Source organism: Microtus oregoni, unplaced genomic scaffold, assembly GCF_018167655.1.
Source record: "Microtus oregoni isolate MIOR12 unplaced genomic scaffold, Mior012 000044F_ref0000062, whole genome shotgun sequence".
Taxonomy (NCBI): Eukaryota; Metazoa; Chordata; class Mammalia; order Rodentia; family Cricetidae; genus Microtus; species Microtus oregoni.
In genome coordinates this window covers 19,901,959-19,918,474 of record NW_024543218.1, presented here as the reverse complement: position 1 = coordinate 19,918,474, position 16,516 = coordinate 19,901,959, and positions in this window count along the sequence as shown.

Here is a 16,516-nt window from a genome sequence, read left to right as displayed (position 1 = left end):
CATAAACTGACAACTGCCTGGGAACTCTACAGACGCTCAGGCAGGATGCTGTAAATAGGGAAACTGCAGCACATCGAAATGTGAGCTCTGTTCCATGCACTGTATTTTTAACAAAATATAGGAGTTTACTGCTTTTCTTATTCTCCAAGTTATATTTTATTTTCCTCCCACAAAATATCAGGTGTCTGTATCTACTCTATGAATATGGTACTTGTTGCTCCTATATCCAGGCACTAGACTCGATTGCTATGAAGCAAAGGAGATATTTCTACTGTGTTCATACATATTGATACAATTTTAGATTTGTTTCCGATGTGCCCAGCTATCACACACATGAACTTCATTAGCCATGTTGCATTTTAATAAATATAAGATACAAGCTAAAAAGCAGGGGTCTTGCTGGTCCCCAGTGGAAGAGCAGAAAGAAGACTTTGAAGAGATCTTTGAAGAGTTCTATTTCTTGTGCCAAAGGTCAGTGAGCCTGTGGACAGCCGAGCTTTCTGCATGCCTTCCCGTGAAGGATGCTGGGACCAGCAAGGTAACAAAGAATGCGGGTGACAGGAAGAACAGGCAGACCTAGGAGGGACATGGAGAGTCCAGGGCATACGGACACAGAATAGAAAACAGAACTAGTGTCACTTGTCACAGAAGTTCAACAGTGCATTTCTGCTGAACGCAGCACACCCTTCTGCTCATTCTTTAGCATGTCTATTTATATGTTTCTCTAGTCACTGCTTGCTACAAAAGTGTGGAAAAGCCCCGACTTGTCCTTCATCATAAATAAGTTGAGAAGCATTGAATAAACACTATAACGTCTGTATTCACTTTTTGGGACATTAAGCAGCTATGCAAATAACTCTACCCAAAGCGTGTGCTCTTAGCAGCCCTGACAAAGAGTGCAACCTGCAAGTGCACAGTTCATGCAGAAGCATCTCTGGTGTGGGAGAATTGTCTGTAGTCTGTCAATCATGTCTTAAATAAACACTGATTGGCCAGGCAGGAAGTATAGGCAGGTCAACCAGACAGAAAGTAGAGGTGGGGCGATGAGAACAGGAGAATTCTAGGAAGGAGGAAGCCCATTCCTCCCAGTCCTCCCCAGACACCGAAGAAGGAAGATGTGACCTACCCCACTGAAAAATGTACTGAGCCGTGTGGCTGACATAGATAAGAAAAATGGGTTACTATAAGTTACAAGAGTTGATAAGAAGCCTGAGCTAATGGGCCAATCAGTTTATATCTAATGTAGACTCTGTGTGATTTTCTTTGGGGGCTTACTGGCTGTGGGAACTGTGCAGGACATAAACCCCAATGTCATGTTACACATCTCCACGTTCTGAAACATTACACTGGGGGTCAGATCATTTCTAAATTATCTTCCCAGCCCGCTATGCCACTCCTTTACTTAATGAATTTGTAGTATTAAATGGTTCAGGGGGTGGGGGAGAGGCAGAATTCAGTAACTAAAGCAGCAGAGTCAACATTAACGTTCTTCTAGGAGGAGACCTAGAATAAGTAAAAACCATGGTGAGCACATTAAAGAACCCAGTAGAAGCACCAGAGTGCCAGAGTCAGAACAAAACGGTGGTATCAAATCCTGCGGTAGGTCTCATAGCAAAAGTGACCTTTGAATAAAAGTTTGACGGTCATGAAGGATTAGTTACATGGCTTAATGAAGGAAGACTAGTCCAGGCTAAGAGGAAAGCCCAGTGCAAAGGCCCTGGGACACCATGTCTAGGAAGATGAGGCCAGTGTGGTAAGGTAGTGTAGCAAGAAGAGACAAGAGGAGATGAAATCAGAACACAAAAAAGGAGCCCTGATGTCTTAGAACTTCCCATGGCAAGGAGTTGACCTCTATTCCAAATGAATTAGGGCACCAGAGAGTAGAGGCCTAAGCACAGGGTGGTCTCTGTAAGATGGTCTCTCCAAGTGCCCTTTTTATAAGACGGTGGGGGCCTAGTTCTGAGAGAGAAGTGATACGGTATGATTTACCATGGTCAGGAGGTGAGGAGCGGGTGGAGTGGGTGTTTTCATAGTGGACTTCAGGACCCACTGCATATAACATGGAAAAGAAAGGAATCTGTTCTAGAGTCTCATGTTCTTTTATATGCATACTTAGTTATATTCATTGTTCTATACAGTGGGTTTCATGATAGCATTTTCATACAAAGTTCTTGGAGCAAATTTACTCCCTAGTTATTTCTCTTTGAATTTTATGATTTTGGTTTGGTTTGATCGTATGCATGAGATAAATCATGGGATTCTGACTTTGAGTCTGGCTCATTTTGCTTGATATGACATTCTCGGGCTCCATTCGCTGTTCCTGAGAATGGTTTTGCTACGTTTTCCTTTCCGGCTGAAAAATAACCCATACATGCCATGCTTTCTGCATCCATGTCTCATTGGCGGGTGAACATCAGGGCTGATCTCGTTTGCTCGTGACTCTGCTGTCGCGAACGGTCACCGTAAACATGGATGTGCAAGTGTGCAATGCTGACTGTGATTCCTCCAGGGTTATCATAGGGGTGGGTTTTTAACCACGTGATGGTTATATTTTCAGTTGATTTCATGTGGCTGTGGTGCTCTATGTCCCCACTGCAGTATAAAGGGTTCCTTACCCCTGAACTCTCACTAGCATTGTGGAGAGTTTGTGTTATTATAGATCCAACAGGGCTGATATGGGGTCTCAGAGACCTTGATTTGTATTTCTATGCTGTCTAAGGAGGTTGAATACTTTTTTTCATGTATTTATTGAAAATTTGTGTTTCTTCTTTCACAAATTTTCTACTCCATTAATTCTTTTGGTCGTTAAGTTTCTGAGTTCTTGCATATTCTGGACAATAGCTCCCCGTCAGATGAGTAGCTGGCCAAGCTTGTCTCCTGTTCTTTCTGTACGCCACCCCTTCACTGTTTGCTATTTCCTCTGCTGTACTGACGCTCAAGTCATATTTTCTATCCTGACGGCTTCTGAGATGTGTTTTCTCAGAGAAAATACTCTGTCATGTATGAATAGTACATGGAAGAAGCCAGAATTCTAATAATGAACTGTGGCCTTCTTTGGAGCAGAGGTTGTGAATTTGCCTATGCCTGATCCCAGGACATACATCTGTATATATGACAATCTTTAAACACGCTATAAAAAGGGATTGTATGCCTTCATTTACACACAGGATGTGTGCATAATCTTCCCATACGTTGTCTTGGACATCAATCAACTCTAGCACCCTATTTACTATCCGTTCAATATCTATGTCAATATAAATAATATTATTGGCCGTTGATTTTTACCTCAGAGTGGGACTTGAATTTGACCTGCCCTTCTGATTTAATTATTATTTTTGGTTAATTGTGACTTTGTTAGAAAACCCACTTCTGAGAAGTTCAAGGTTTTTCTTTAGGTGTGTCCCAATAACAGAAACATAGCCCGCCTTATTTAACAGTAAATACCCATAATTCAAGGGGCAAACCCTGGTGATTGATGCCAAATTGTTCTGAAGCAACAACTGCCTGAAGAGCCAAGGGAGTAAGCACACCTACAGAGCCACACTCCACCAGAAATGCGCCTTTTATTTTAACTATGCCTCCCCAAAGTCTGAACTTAAGAACGCCATTTATCTCTTGATCCCTGATGTGTGCAAGCTCTTGCGTTTTGCACTGGAGGGTTCTCTGATCTTAACGTAATTCTATCAAGAAGCCATGAAATCAGAACTCAGGGCTCTTCTTATGCAGTACCTCCTTGCTCCCTGGCACAATATCCTGAGGCCTGCAAATGATGGTCAGGTGAACACTGTTGAGTTTATGCACCTGGCCCAAGTCATCCAGGCCAATTCAGCGGGGTTTCAGCTCCAATTGCTGGATCTAAACCTCTTGGGTGTTCATCATCTTGCTACTCTGCCTCTTAGTCTAACTTGCCCAATGATAATCACATTTTGTCTCCCATGTTTCCAGCTTCCCCTTGTACAAAACCCCGTGGAAAGAAAGATGAGGACAGAGTATCTTACCCAGTTTCTATAGTTGACCAACCTTGGGCAAATTTGTCCAGTCTGCAGTGAACTTCAAACAGCTAATTTCCAGCCAAATCTCCCATCTGGACAGCCAAAGTGGAAGATACAAACATCACCCTGCCAGAATCAGATGAAATACAACTGGGGATTCTTGGCATAATGACGGAACAGGGGTTCCAAGTCCCTTGCTGGTGTTGTTAGTGGTCTCTTATTGAGACAACAAAAGCACCTTCCTGGCAGAACTCACTAGAACAATGTGCTAGGTGGACAGTCTATCATCACAAGCCACCTTTTGGGTTTTCAGATAGAAGGATAGAGTTTCTGCAGCCAAAATTGAGCAAAGTTGTATCCGTTCCACCTCGACATCATAATAGTGCTTGGCACTGGTACCGGGAGCACAGTAAATACTAACTCAACCAAAATCAATTTGTTCAACTGTGGGACTCAAAGAGGAACACCAAAGCTAATTGTCTGGAAGGGTTTTGTCTGTCTCCTGTGTCCATCACCATCCTCAGCCATGGGTTCTTTTATCAACTCTTAGCTACTGGGAATGTCATGGACCCTTCAATCCTGAGAAAACCCAAGGGAGTTGGGGCCACATGTCAGATCTCTTCTGCCCTAGAACAAGAATCTGTCCTGAGAGAAGGATCCAGAACACATTTCAGGCAGGTTTCCAACTTCAGAGGGAAAGGAGATCAAAGGGGAAAAGGAAGGAGGAAATGGGAGAAACAAGAGATGGGTCAGAGGTAGAAAACATTAAAAAGTAGAAAATTGTTGGGCAGCGGTGGTGCACGCCTTTAATCCAGGACTAAGGAGGCAGAGGCAGGCAGATCTCTGTGAGTTCGAGGCCAGCCTGGTCTACAGAGTGAGTTCCAGGACACACAGAGAAACACTGTCACAAAAAAAAAAGGGTGGGGAGCAGTGAAAATGGGGAAATAATGCAAACTCTCAACCACAGTTTAAGAATAATTTGGTCCAGCTAATCCTCTCCTATTTCCATGTCCTTAGCACTTAGGGAATTTTAAGATATATAATAGGCTTCAAGGTAGTCATCTGGGAAGTCTTTTTATTAATCCCCAGTGACACTGAACCCCTAACATCTACCAATTCCCATTTGTCTGTCTCCTCTTACCCCTAGACTGAAAGACTATCATCTCTAACAGTTCTTTCTATTCCTGCCTCATGGCCAATACTTCATAGATAGTAAATAAAAAACCAAAGTATCATAGAGTAAGTCACTGGGGGCCGGGCGGTGGTGGCGCACGCCTTTAATCCCAGCACTCAGGAGGCAGAGGCAGGCAGATCTCTGTGAGTTCCAGGCCAGCCTGGTCTACAAGAGCTAGTTCCAGGACAGGAACCAAAAACTACGGAGAAACCCTGTCTCGAAAAAAAAAAAAAAAAAAGGTAAGTCACTGGGTAGAGAGAGACACCGAGCTTCTGTGACTGCATACATACAAAAGGCTAGATAAGTCTGGGGAACAGAAGTGATAACAGAGACCTGACAGGAGGTAGGTGCTCAGAGTAGAAATGTTCTGTATCTTGAACTAAGTGGTCCTTTGGAACCAGGGAAGTAGCTTCACAGAAAAGTCTTTGCCTCTTATATTTGAACCTCCGGGTTCCATCCCATCACTGAAAACACACCTGGATTCCTAAGTCCATTTTGCCTGTTTTCTATAGAAAAATTATGGAGCTATATACTTATGATGTATATGTATCCACATACACGCATGCGTGCACACATATATGTATATATATACATATATATTCAATTAAAAGTTACTAAGAGAAAAAAAGGAAAGGAAAAAAAGAATTAGCTACTCAAGACCTACCAAAAGAAACTGAAGTGGATGGGAGATTCTAATTACATAAGGAGTTGCTTCTGTCTTTTTTCTTTTGCTGAGTATGAATTAAAATCACTTGCAAATTGTGCAACAAGCCTCACCAGCATTCCCCAAACATCATTACTCCGTAGCACATTTTATTGCACGCTTCATCAATCATTCATCCTCAACAGATCAACACATTCGTACGCATGTACAAATTACAGTCTAATTAAAGAAATCTACAGTATCATGTTGGATGCTATTGACTCCTTAAAATATATGCTGGGAGAGAACAAAAAGATTTCTGTGAGTCAATAAACACTCAAGATGTCAGGTACTGAAAAGTGAATTGTGCCTCTGATTAATTGACTTTAATAATAATCATTTTATTTATATAGAGACCTCGCCAAGGCATTCGGGGAGCTATAAAGTGAGCCATAGCCCGTGATTAAAATGTGATACCAACAATATATAACAAGCCTCCCTCCCAAAGTAAAACAAAGGGAGGAGATGGATAGGCTGGAATATGAAGGTACAGGAGAGGGTGGGCCATAGATTTCTTGTCTAGATGGTGATAGATGCTTTGTTGGGAAGAGGGGAGTTTTCTGGGATTGGCCAAGGCCTGTAATTTAATAGAGTTGGGCTGAAATACTGGTCCGTGGGGAGTCAGTTCTCATCATGCAGAGATACACACACTTCCTTCTTGCAGTGCCTGGTGGCAGGAGCTCAGATAGTAATAACATCTTTCCTGCGAGCTACATCCTAGATATGAGTGGGATTTTTCATAATGATCCAAGCAGCGGAAGTTAAGGAAATCACTATAAATTATCCCTCACTTCTTGATGTGGCCTAGGTGACTTTTTACCAGTGCTTGGTGAAGCGCAGGAACTTGTAAACATATCTTTGAAAATGCGTATGAGGGTGCACACAAACGTGGCAGCCCTAAGAGAACTGCAACGGCACTGTGAGCTAGGCACAATTAGCAGTGGCTTTTCCTCCGGAAACCTTCCCCACCCACCCTTCCCTTTCTGTGCCCATGTTCCAGCACCTCATCCATGTAATGTGATGATTATCTATGACATAGACCACAGAGGGTACAAATGGGGAGGAGGTGAACAGGGAAAGCCCCGAGAGGAGCAGTGATTGTCATGCAAGCCACGGACCTGAGTCTGATTCCTAGGACCCATGCAAAAATGCAAGATGTGGTGCTCACATCTGTGATCCCAGTCTTCTACAGAGAGGTGGGAGAGGGAGAGAGGAGCACAACAGGGATGTGGGAGGTGGAGAGAGGAGCACAACAGGGATGTGGGAGGTGGAGAGAGGAGCACCACAGAGAGGTGGGAGAGGGAGAGAGGAGCACCACAGAGAGGTGGGAGAGGGAGAGAGGAGCACAACAGGGATGTGGGAGGTGGAGAGAGGAGCACCACGGAGAGATGGGAGGTGGCGAGAGGAGCACCACAGAGAGAGGAGCACCACAGGGAGGTGGGAGGTGGCAAGAGGAGCACCACAGAGAAGTGAGAGGTGGAGAGAGGAGCACCACAGAGAGGTGAGAGATGGAGAGAGGAGCACCACAGAGAGGTGGGAGAGGGAGAGAGGAGCACCACAGAGAGGTGGGAGAGGGAGAGAGGAGCACCACAGAGAGGTAGGAGAGGGAGATGAGCACCACCAGGAGGCAGCTAGTATGCTTGCTTGTCTGGAGTACTCAGTGCAACAGCCATGAAAAAGAGAAGGCAGAAAAGAGAACTGGTTCTGGAAAGGTTGTCCTCTGACTTCCACAGGCCTGCAGCAGCACACACACAGCAGTGAAGTAAGAAAATGGAAAGACAGAGCTTACTAAAATCACCTACAGGCAGCTGTTCATAAGGCTTTTAAAAACATTGCATTAATAAGTGTGTTTGTAACACAAATGAATACTCACATGCACACACACACACACACACACACGGAGAGAGAGAGAGAGAGAAAGAGAGAGAGAGAGAGAGAGAGAGAGAGAGAAAGAGAGAGACAGTCTTCATGGTTGTGTACCAAAGCATTGGCAATGTGTTTTGAATACTAACTTTAGTAAAAATCCTGAAACGTGTAACAACAGGTAAACAAGCCTACTAGAGCAGTGACTCCCAACCTCCCTGCTGCTGCGACCCTTTAATACAGCTCCTCATGTTGTGGGGACCCCCAGCCATGAAATTATTTTCATTGCTACGTCATAACTGTCATTTTGCGTCTGTGATGAACCATGGGTCTGGAAAAGCCTGGGATAAAACCGGATTCTCTGAACATAGCGGACAATGAGGACTACTGAGAACTCAAGAACAATGGCAATGGATTTCTGATCCTACTGCACGCACTGGCTTTGTGGGAGTCTAGGCAGTTTGGATGCTCAACCTACTAGACCTGGATGGAGGTGGGGGTTCCTTGGACTTCCCACAGGACAGGGAACCCTGATTGCTTTTCGGGCTGAGGGGGGGGGACTTAATTAGGGGAGGGGGAGGGAAATGGGAGGCAGTGGCGGGGAAGAGACAGAAATCTTTAATAAATAAATAAATTAAAAAAAACTAGTGTTGGAGTTCTATTCCTGATACCGCAGATTTAATGCAGATTTAGTTCAGTCATCTGAACAGAGACATGGAGAAAGATGCATCACAGGAAAGGTAGGGGTGGTTTACAATAAGTTTTAAGACTGATGGTTCGAGGTGGCACCGCCTCGCTACTAAATCTACACAGATGCAGCTAACCAGAAAGATAAAGGGCCACGGCTGCTAAAGGGGACTTTCCTCCAGTTAGAGCAAGGGCAGGGGATTCCTGTTGCTAAATAATTCCACCTAACCTCCAGTTAAACTCAACCTTTATCCTAATGCTAAGTAGATACAATGACATCAATACCCGACAGCTCCTATGCCGTGTGAAATGAAGCCGACATTTTTTTTTGTACAAACCTCGCTGTCTAGCTTGGCTGTGGTATCTAGGTCCTTGTTTGATGAAAGCTGAAAAGATGTTCTGGCTGGAAAGGAAGGGGAGCCAGAGTTTACTGGGAATCCTTGGGCACTTGGTGATTGATTGGTGGGTGAGGAGTCAAGAGAGCTGCTGCCCAGGGTTGAATAAAAGAGCTCCCATTCTTCAGAGGACTAGAGAAAGATGGGAGAGACAGCATGGAAGGCTGCCATCGGCCTGAAAGAAAAGCCACTCTCTGGGAAAGAAAGCAGACATTTGGGTAAAGAAGGCAACCATATTCCACCCACTGAGCATAAAATCTGACATTAGGGAGGACACGGGGGAAAGAGTCGAGAGAAAGGGGGGCAGTAAAACGGAAACTTGGCATGCGTTTCCTTTTTGTAGAACTGCTTATCCAAGATTCGCCCTTGTTTTGATTGCTGATTTGACCACCACCAATTTAAGGATTGCTGTGCTCAAAAAGATGCTTTTTGTTTTGTTTTGTTTTGAAAAGCCCACACCATACTCCAGCGCTGCTGTCTTATCTTCGTGTGCTTCTGCTTGTCTGCAACAGCTGGCATTGGTGGCTGTCACGGGGGAAAGAAGAATCAGAGGAATACAAAGTGTAGGGTTCACTCAAGGTGGAGCTGAGTGCAAGCGGGGTCAGCAGGTGGCAGCTGAATTGCCTTGCTTGCGTTAGTTCCTCCGATACGAACAGTGTTGGTCCAGCTACAGCTTGCGTACCGTCACAGTTAGGAAGGCAGTTGGGCAGACGACTCATACAAATAAAAGACAGAATAGAAAATATCATCTGCAGTGAAATGAAGGTAGTAAAATACAAATTATTTCATAAAACTTCTGTTATTTTATGTGTATGTTTATATCCAAGTGTGTGCATTAAGCACAAGGCTATATGTATATACACATACATACATTCATACATACATACATATAGTTGAACTAGAGTTACATCTCTTTACCCTCTTTTTCCTCTATCCAACCTCCCCCAATTTCCTTCCCTCAAGCCCCTTCTGTGTCCCCTCAAGTTGATAGTATCTTTTTCTTCGATTATACTTGCTATGTGTGTGTGCACAAATATATATGAATAGAACATGCTGAGTGTATTTTTGCTGTTTGTGCAAACAGCACAAACATATATGACTTTAAAACCAACCATTCTGCATGGGGAAAGCAAGAAGGCTCATCCCTGGGGTCTCCTAGGATCTACACCTCAGACAGAAAGCATCTGTGTGCGACTGTATTTGACTTCACATGTAACCCTTTCCGAAAGCTCAAATACAGTAGATCTGCATGTGTTGAACTTGTAGCTTTTGTACACCACATCTTAGCTTTAGAAAATGCTTCTTGCTCTATAATGTGTATGCAGCTTTATCAGGGTGCTGTTCTTCTCTGAACACATTCTCTGTGGTGGAAGATGCCTGACACAGAAAGGACCCAGATAACTGAAGGTTGCCACTGCCGTACTGGACTCTCCTTAAGATAATACACAAAGTAGGCATTATTCCTAAGGGATGTGGCAGCTGCCAAAACTCACATTCACAGTGCACATATTGCAGTGTGATCTCCTTTAGTGTCTGGTAATCGTCAAAGCAGAATTTCCATTGGCCTATTTCAATCTTGAGTCTGATGGAAATGAGTGTCTTAGACTCATTTTTACTGAAAATTGTACATCTAAGTCTATGTAAGTATACAGTTGGTAGACATATTGTACCCCATCTTATCTCATCCATATACCCATCAACAGGAAATTGTACATCTAAGTCTATGTAAGTATCCAGTTGTTAGTAGACATATTGCACCCCATCTTATCTCATCCATATACCCATCAACAGGAAATTGTACATCTAAGTCTATGTAAGTATACAGTTTTTGGTAGACACATTGCACCCCATCTTATCTCATCCATATACCCATCAACAGGAAATTGTACATCTAAGTCTATGTAAGTATACAGTTGGTAGACATATTGTACCCCATCTTATCTCATCCATATACTCATCAACAGGAAATTGTACATCTAAGTCTATGTAAGTATACAGTTGGTAGACATATTGTACCCCATCTTATCTCATCCATATAACCATCAACAGGAATTGTACATCTAAGTCTATGTAAGTATACAGTTGGTAGACATATTGTACCCCATCTTATCTCATCCATATACCCATCAACAGGAAATTGTACATCTAAGTCTATGTAAGTATACAGTTGGTAGACATATTGCAACCCATCTTATCTCATCCATGTGCCTTTAGTGTCAGGTAATCATCAAAGCAGAATTTCCTTTGGCCTATTTCAATCTTGATTCTGATGGAAATGAGTGTCTTAGACTCATTTTTACTAGAAAACAATATATCTAAGTCTACGTAAGAATACAGTTGGTAGAAACATTGTACCCCATCATATCTCATCCATATACCCATCAGCCAGGTCTCTGCACTTTCTCAAGGTAACTGAGAAACGTGTCAAAAGGAAGTAGGGCAAGTGATAAGAAGAAAAATCAGTGGCAGGGGGAACATTTGCAAACATCGGACATGAAAACTCACAAAGGGGAGCATCCTTCTGAAGCCCTTTGCAGTCAGGCCTCTCTGGAGAAAGGCCAGAGGGCCGTCAGGGCTGCGACCTGAAGTGTGGTTGCTGCGTTTTGAATTTCATTCACTAAAGATTCATCGTTTCTGTTCCTCGTGAGCTCAGTTGTTACTCTGTGTAGTTCTCTGTTTAATAATTAGCAATCAGATTTCTTCAAAAGAAAAAAAATTCCCTTGCAAAGATTTTTTTTTTCTCAATTTGCTGATTAAACAACCCCGTTTCTTGAGAAGAGCGCGATGGATTACTTGACAGCCCACATCTTTATTCATGAACACTTTGAAATTCGGTTTCGCATCTGTTTAATGTCATTTTTTTTCTGCAAAAATGAATGAAGTTATTTTAAAATGATAATGGAGAGCCTGAATTCAGTTCTTCGGAACAATTCAGGCAGTTACAGGTGGGTTTCTTGAAGGCCCCTGCGTAGAGGAGCCTACTGGCTCTTAGCTAAAAAATGCCAAAAAGTTCTTATCAGAATCCTTTAAAAAGGAAGTTGGCAAGTTGATCTTAAAATTCATGTGGGGATAAATAACAAAATGGTCTCGAAAAAAACAGAGCAACCCTGAAGGTCACACGCTTATGAATTTCAAACTTGCTGCAAAGCCACAGTAATCAAGACCAGCATAAAATGGCACGAATATAGATGTATATAAATCAATGCAACGGAGCTGGGCATCCAGGAATAAACCCACACATCTCTGCAAAACCGATCTTGGCAAGGGTGCCAGGAAAATTCAACGAGGAAAGAATAATCTTTTCAAACACTTAGTGTTGAGATTTCTGGATATTCATATGCAAAAGGATGAAAAGTTGAACATCACACATCATACAAAAACCACCCCAAAATAATGACAGGCTTAAATGTAAGGTACAAAACTCTCGGAACCAGATATGGAAGCATAAATCTTTAATCCTAGCACTCCAGTGGCAAAGTCAGGTTGAACTCTGTGAGTTCAAAACCAGCCTGGTTTACACAGCTATGAACTCAGAGACTCACCCGACTTTGCCTCCAGAATGCCAGGATTAAACGTATCATCAAATCTGAACTTTCAAAGGATGAGGACAGCCAGCCCTTCTGTTTCTGCTTCTTTTCAAGCTTCTTCTGGGCTTCAAATAGACCTGTGCCCCAAGCTATGAGTTCCTGTGGCTGATCAAAAGTTTGCTCTTAACAATTAGTTACCTCTAGACAATGGTTACCAACCATTTCTTTCTATGATGCAAGTCTCCCCAGTGCCTCCTTTAAAGTGGCCCTGATGAGCCCTCCTTGCCTCTGGTGACAAACAGCCCAGGGAGAGGCTGGTGGGTCAGAAGAGGTACCAGAGCTGGGTCCCGGACAACTTTCTTTCCGAGACTGTACTCTCTTTCTTCCCGTCTGTGCCAGTCACGTTCCTCAGAGCTGTTTGACAGAAGCACCCTAACTGAGGGAGAGTTTATATGGCTAAGGGTTTAAGGAAGTAGAACCCATCATGGCAGAAAAGCGTTGGCAGGCACGTGAGGCTGATCATGTCGTGTCCAGGGACTCGCGGATGAGTGCAGGCATTTAGCTGTCTCCTTTTTTTTTTTTTTCTGTCTGGGACCACAGCCTGTGGGATGGCACCACCCACATCCAGACTGATTCCTCCCGCCTTAGGTAAGCCTCTCCAGAAACATCCTCACCCGGACGCCTGGGGTGTGTGTCCTGGGTGATTGTAAATCCAGGCAGGTGGACAATGAAAATTATCTAGAATACATTTTAAAAACCCAACTCACAGGATAAGGTCTAAAATTCATTCACAACAAGGTCCAAGTAGCTTGCTTTAAAAAGTCTCCTATCTTTAAGTTTATTATAGTTCAGCATCTGGGGAAGTAGAACTAAGAGGCTCCAGAGGGCTGGGTCTTTTCTGGCTAGGCTGACTCCTCACCCATCCCAACACACACTTAGCTTTTATCTAAAGTCAGCATGGTTCCTTACAGGCAGCCCGTCTGTATTTGAAGCTGCAAGTGCAATCTTCCCTACTGGTGACTGCTTGAGTTTTCTGTGTGATGGAATAGTAACTTCACTTCTTGATGCTCTGCAAAGATTCCCCAGTGAATAGGCTTCATCCCTCGGGTTTCTACCAATAATTAGCACCCCGTAGGAAATCAAACAGGAGGGACTGAAAAATCTAGTGGAAAATACTTCTCCCTAGGAGTTGTTGCTTGCTGTTGTTTGGGGACTGAAGCCAAGGTCTCCGCACCCCAAGCAAACACACTGCCGCCCAACTTCACCCACCAGTCTCTGACGCTTTCTTCTGAGAAAATGTTGGTGCATCTTTCCACAGAGAGGGTGGACCAGGAAGAGAACACTCAGCTTTCCAGCCGGGGGATAAACCGAGTAAGCATTGAGATTCAGCCAACCCTGGCTTTCTAATCACGTCAAGAGAGCAGCGTGTGGGTTTAGCATGAATTTAGAGGTTCCTCACAAAGAGAACCAGGTAGTACAGATATGTCTCTGATTTACAGCTGCAGTCACCTGACCTACATGCACTCCAGACGATGTGATCATATTCTGCAAACTAAATGCTCTTGTGTGAACATTGTGTGGCCCATTCACCGACTATTCTGATGATAAACACGTCAAAATATGCACATTTCTCCTGTGAGAGCATAACAGACAGACAGTGTATGTAACTAACTCCGTGACTGTGGGAGCTGAAGTGCTGTAGTCAATCACCCAGAATAACGGGGGCAGTGTGCACATCAGCTTGGATTCAGGCAATAAACAGAAGTATTTAAAGGCAGAAAACCGACATCAGAGATTAAAAGCATTGAATGCACTGGATGGTTCTTCAATGTTTCTGTAGTATATTGCCTTTTAAAGAAAACTCACTCCTTAGAATAGGAATTTAATCACAGTACCAGAAACTTCCCAGGTCAATTCCTCTCAAATCCTGCTGCTTTCATGGCCACTTACTCAAGGTTACAAACTAACTCTGTGGTCTCGGAGAAGCTGCTATGCACTCTGAGCTATAGTTGCCTCATTTGGAAGGCAGCAATGAGAACGATCCACACCCCATAGGACTGCCATAGGGCTAAGTGAATTGTCACATAAAACAGGTAGAGAAAAGCCTGACAAGGACTGAGGACAGCAGACAGCTCTTGGCTCCAGTTCCTGGCTGCTTTTTAATTTGTTACTGAAAGTAAACTTTGCATGATTAAAGTTTGTTAGTGTATCTGCCCGTGATAAAAAGAGAATCGATGCATTGACTTCTGAAACCCCAGAAAAGGCCAAAAAGTACAACTCGTGAAAAAGACCCAGATACATCTGCTCTTTCAGACCTCAGGAAGCAAGACTGTCTGCTTCATCTGTTACCAGGCTGGAGCTCCTGGTAAGAGAGAACTGACTTGCAGAAATGTGTAGGGGGCCAGAGAGAGAGAGAGGGTGTTATTAAGGTGAGATGTAAAAAGTCTGCCATTGTTTGAACTCTTGGTCCCAGGCTGAGGGGGCTGTGTGGGGCAGTTGTGGCCCCTTTGGCAGATGGGTCCTGGCTGGATGATTTGAGCCACTGTGGAGAGCAAGCCTTCATGTTTATTTCTGGTCCTACTGTGTGGTCCTACCGTGTCCTCTGTGTCTTGTCTGCTGAGAGAAGCTGTAACAAGTTTTTCTCACCATGGAGCCATATGCTACCATGCCAACCCTGCCATGATGGACTGGTTCCCTTCAAACAGAGCACCAGCAAATCTGTCCCTGATTTTTCCTCACTTCTTGCTCTGTATTTGGTAACAGGGATGAGAACATTGACCAGTACTGCCAGGAAAGAGAGCTTTATAGAGACGTGGCCGTCCGGCTCCACCATGATGGTGGAGAATAAGAGGGAGAAGAGAGGAAGATCAAGGCTGCTGGAGTGAAAAGTGGGTATTCATCACAGCGGGGAGGGTCTGTCTGTCTGTCTGTCTGTCCATCTTTTCACGTCAGAAACTCACCCTGTCACGTAATTCAATGGATTCTAGTGTATCTGTAGAATCGGGAAAACATCAAAGTGCTCATTCTTGATCCCCTTATCACTCCCTAGACAAATCTTTCAGCAGTTACTTGCTGGTCTTCCTCTGTGGGCCCCATCACACGTTTCCCATCTCCATGCATACACATGGAAGTGAATACTGTGCTGCCTTTTGTATATGGCTTCCTTAACTTAGCCTAACAGTTTACTGGACCGTTTCCATTGTAAGGGTCAGGATGTCTTCACTTTGTAAATGGGATGATTCACTGACTTATTTTTCAGAGTATTCACTGGTGGATAGGAATACAGCTGATTTCTGAAAGTTGACCTTGGATCCTGAAATCTTATTGAGCTTATTATTTATAATTATTGGTTTTTATTTCTGAATATAGATTCTTTGCATATATATGCTATCTGTACATTATAGCATACAGAGAGTTTCATTGTCTGGATGCTCTTTCTTTCTTTTTCTTGCATATTCTCTATATCAGGAAAGATTATTGACCACAGTTTATACATGTCAACTGAGTTCCAAGGACAATATCTGAAGTCTTTCATTAGTTCGGTAGTTTGAGTTTTAATTTCGATGATGATTTCTGGGGTGCTCAGCTATGCCCTGGACTTCAGTTTCTCAACTGAAAACTTTAGGCATTGATCAGAGCAAATCAATGAACACACAGGGACAGCAATGTGTATTTCAGAAGAAACCAGCAGCACTCTGCGATTAGATATAATCCCTAGGAAAGGCCTCTCTGAAGAGGTTACAGTAAAAATATAACTTAAACATTGAGAAAGAAGCTCCCATTTAAGGTCTTTCTGGGTATTGGGAAAGCTTGTTCATTTCTGCCACCAGGCTGAATATCAGGGCTGAGCCCGGCCTCTCTCTGATTCACCTATGAATTCCCGGAGTACAGAACCAGGCCTGTGCATTAAAAGTAGCTATTGAATGAATGGGTGATTAAGTGAGTTTATGGTCAGGTAACACATGAGGCTCCAACAAGTAATATTTTTCAGCTGCTCTGGTTTCTGACTTCAAATTCGTGTGCCCAGTAAAGTGCATTGTAGTTCATTCTGTTTCTCAGAATGGGGTCAAGGAGCTGAGTGGAGCCTGTGAGTAACCTCGGAGTTCTCTTGTTGCCAGGCTTCGGGGTCAGGGATTTTCTTTGTGAGGTGATCAGAAACCACTTCCCTTGGGTAT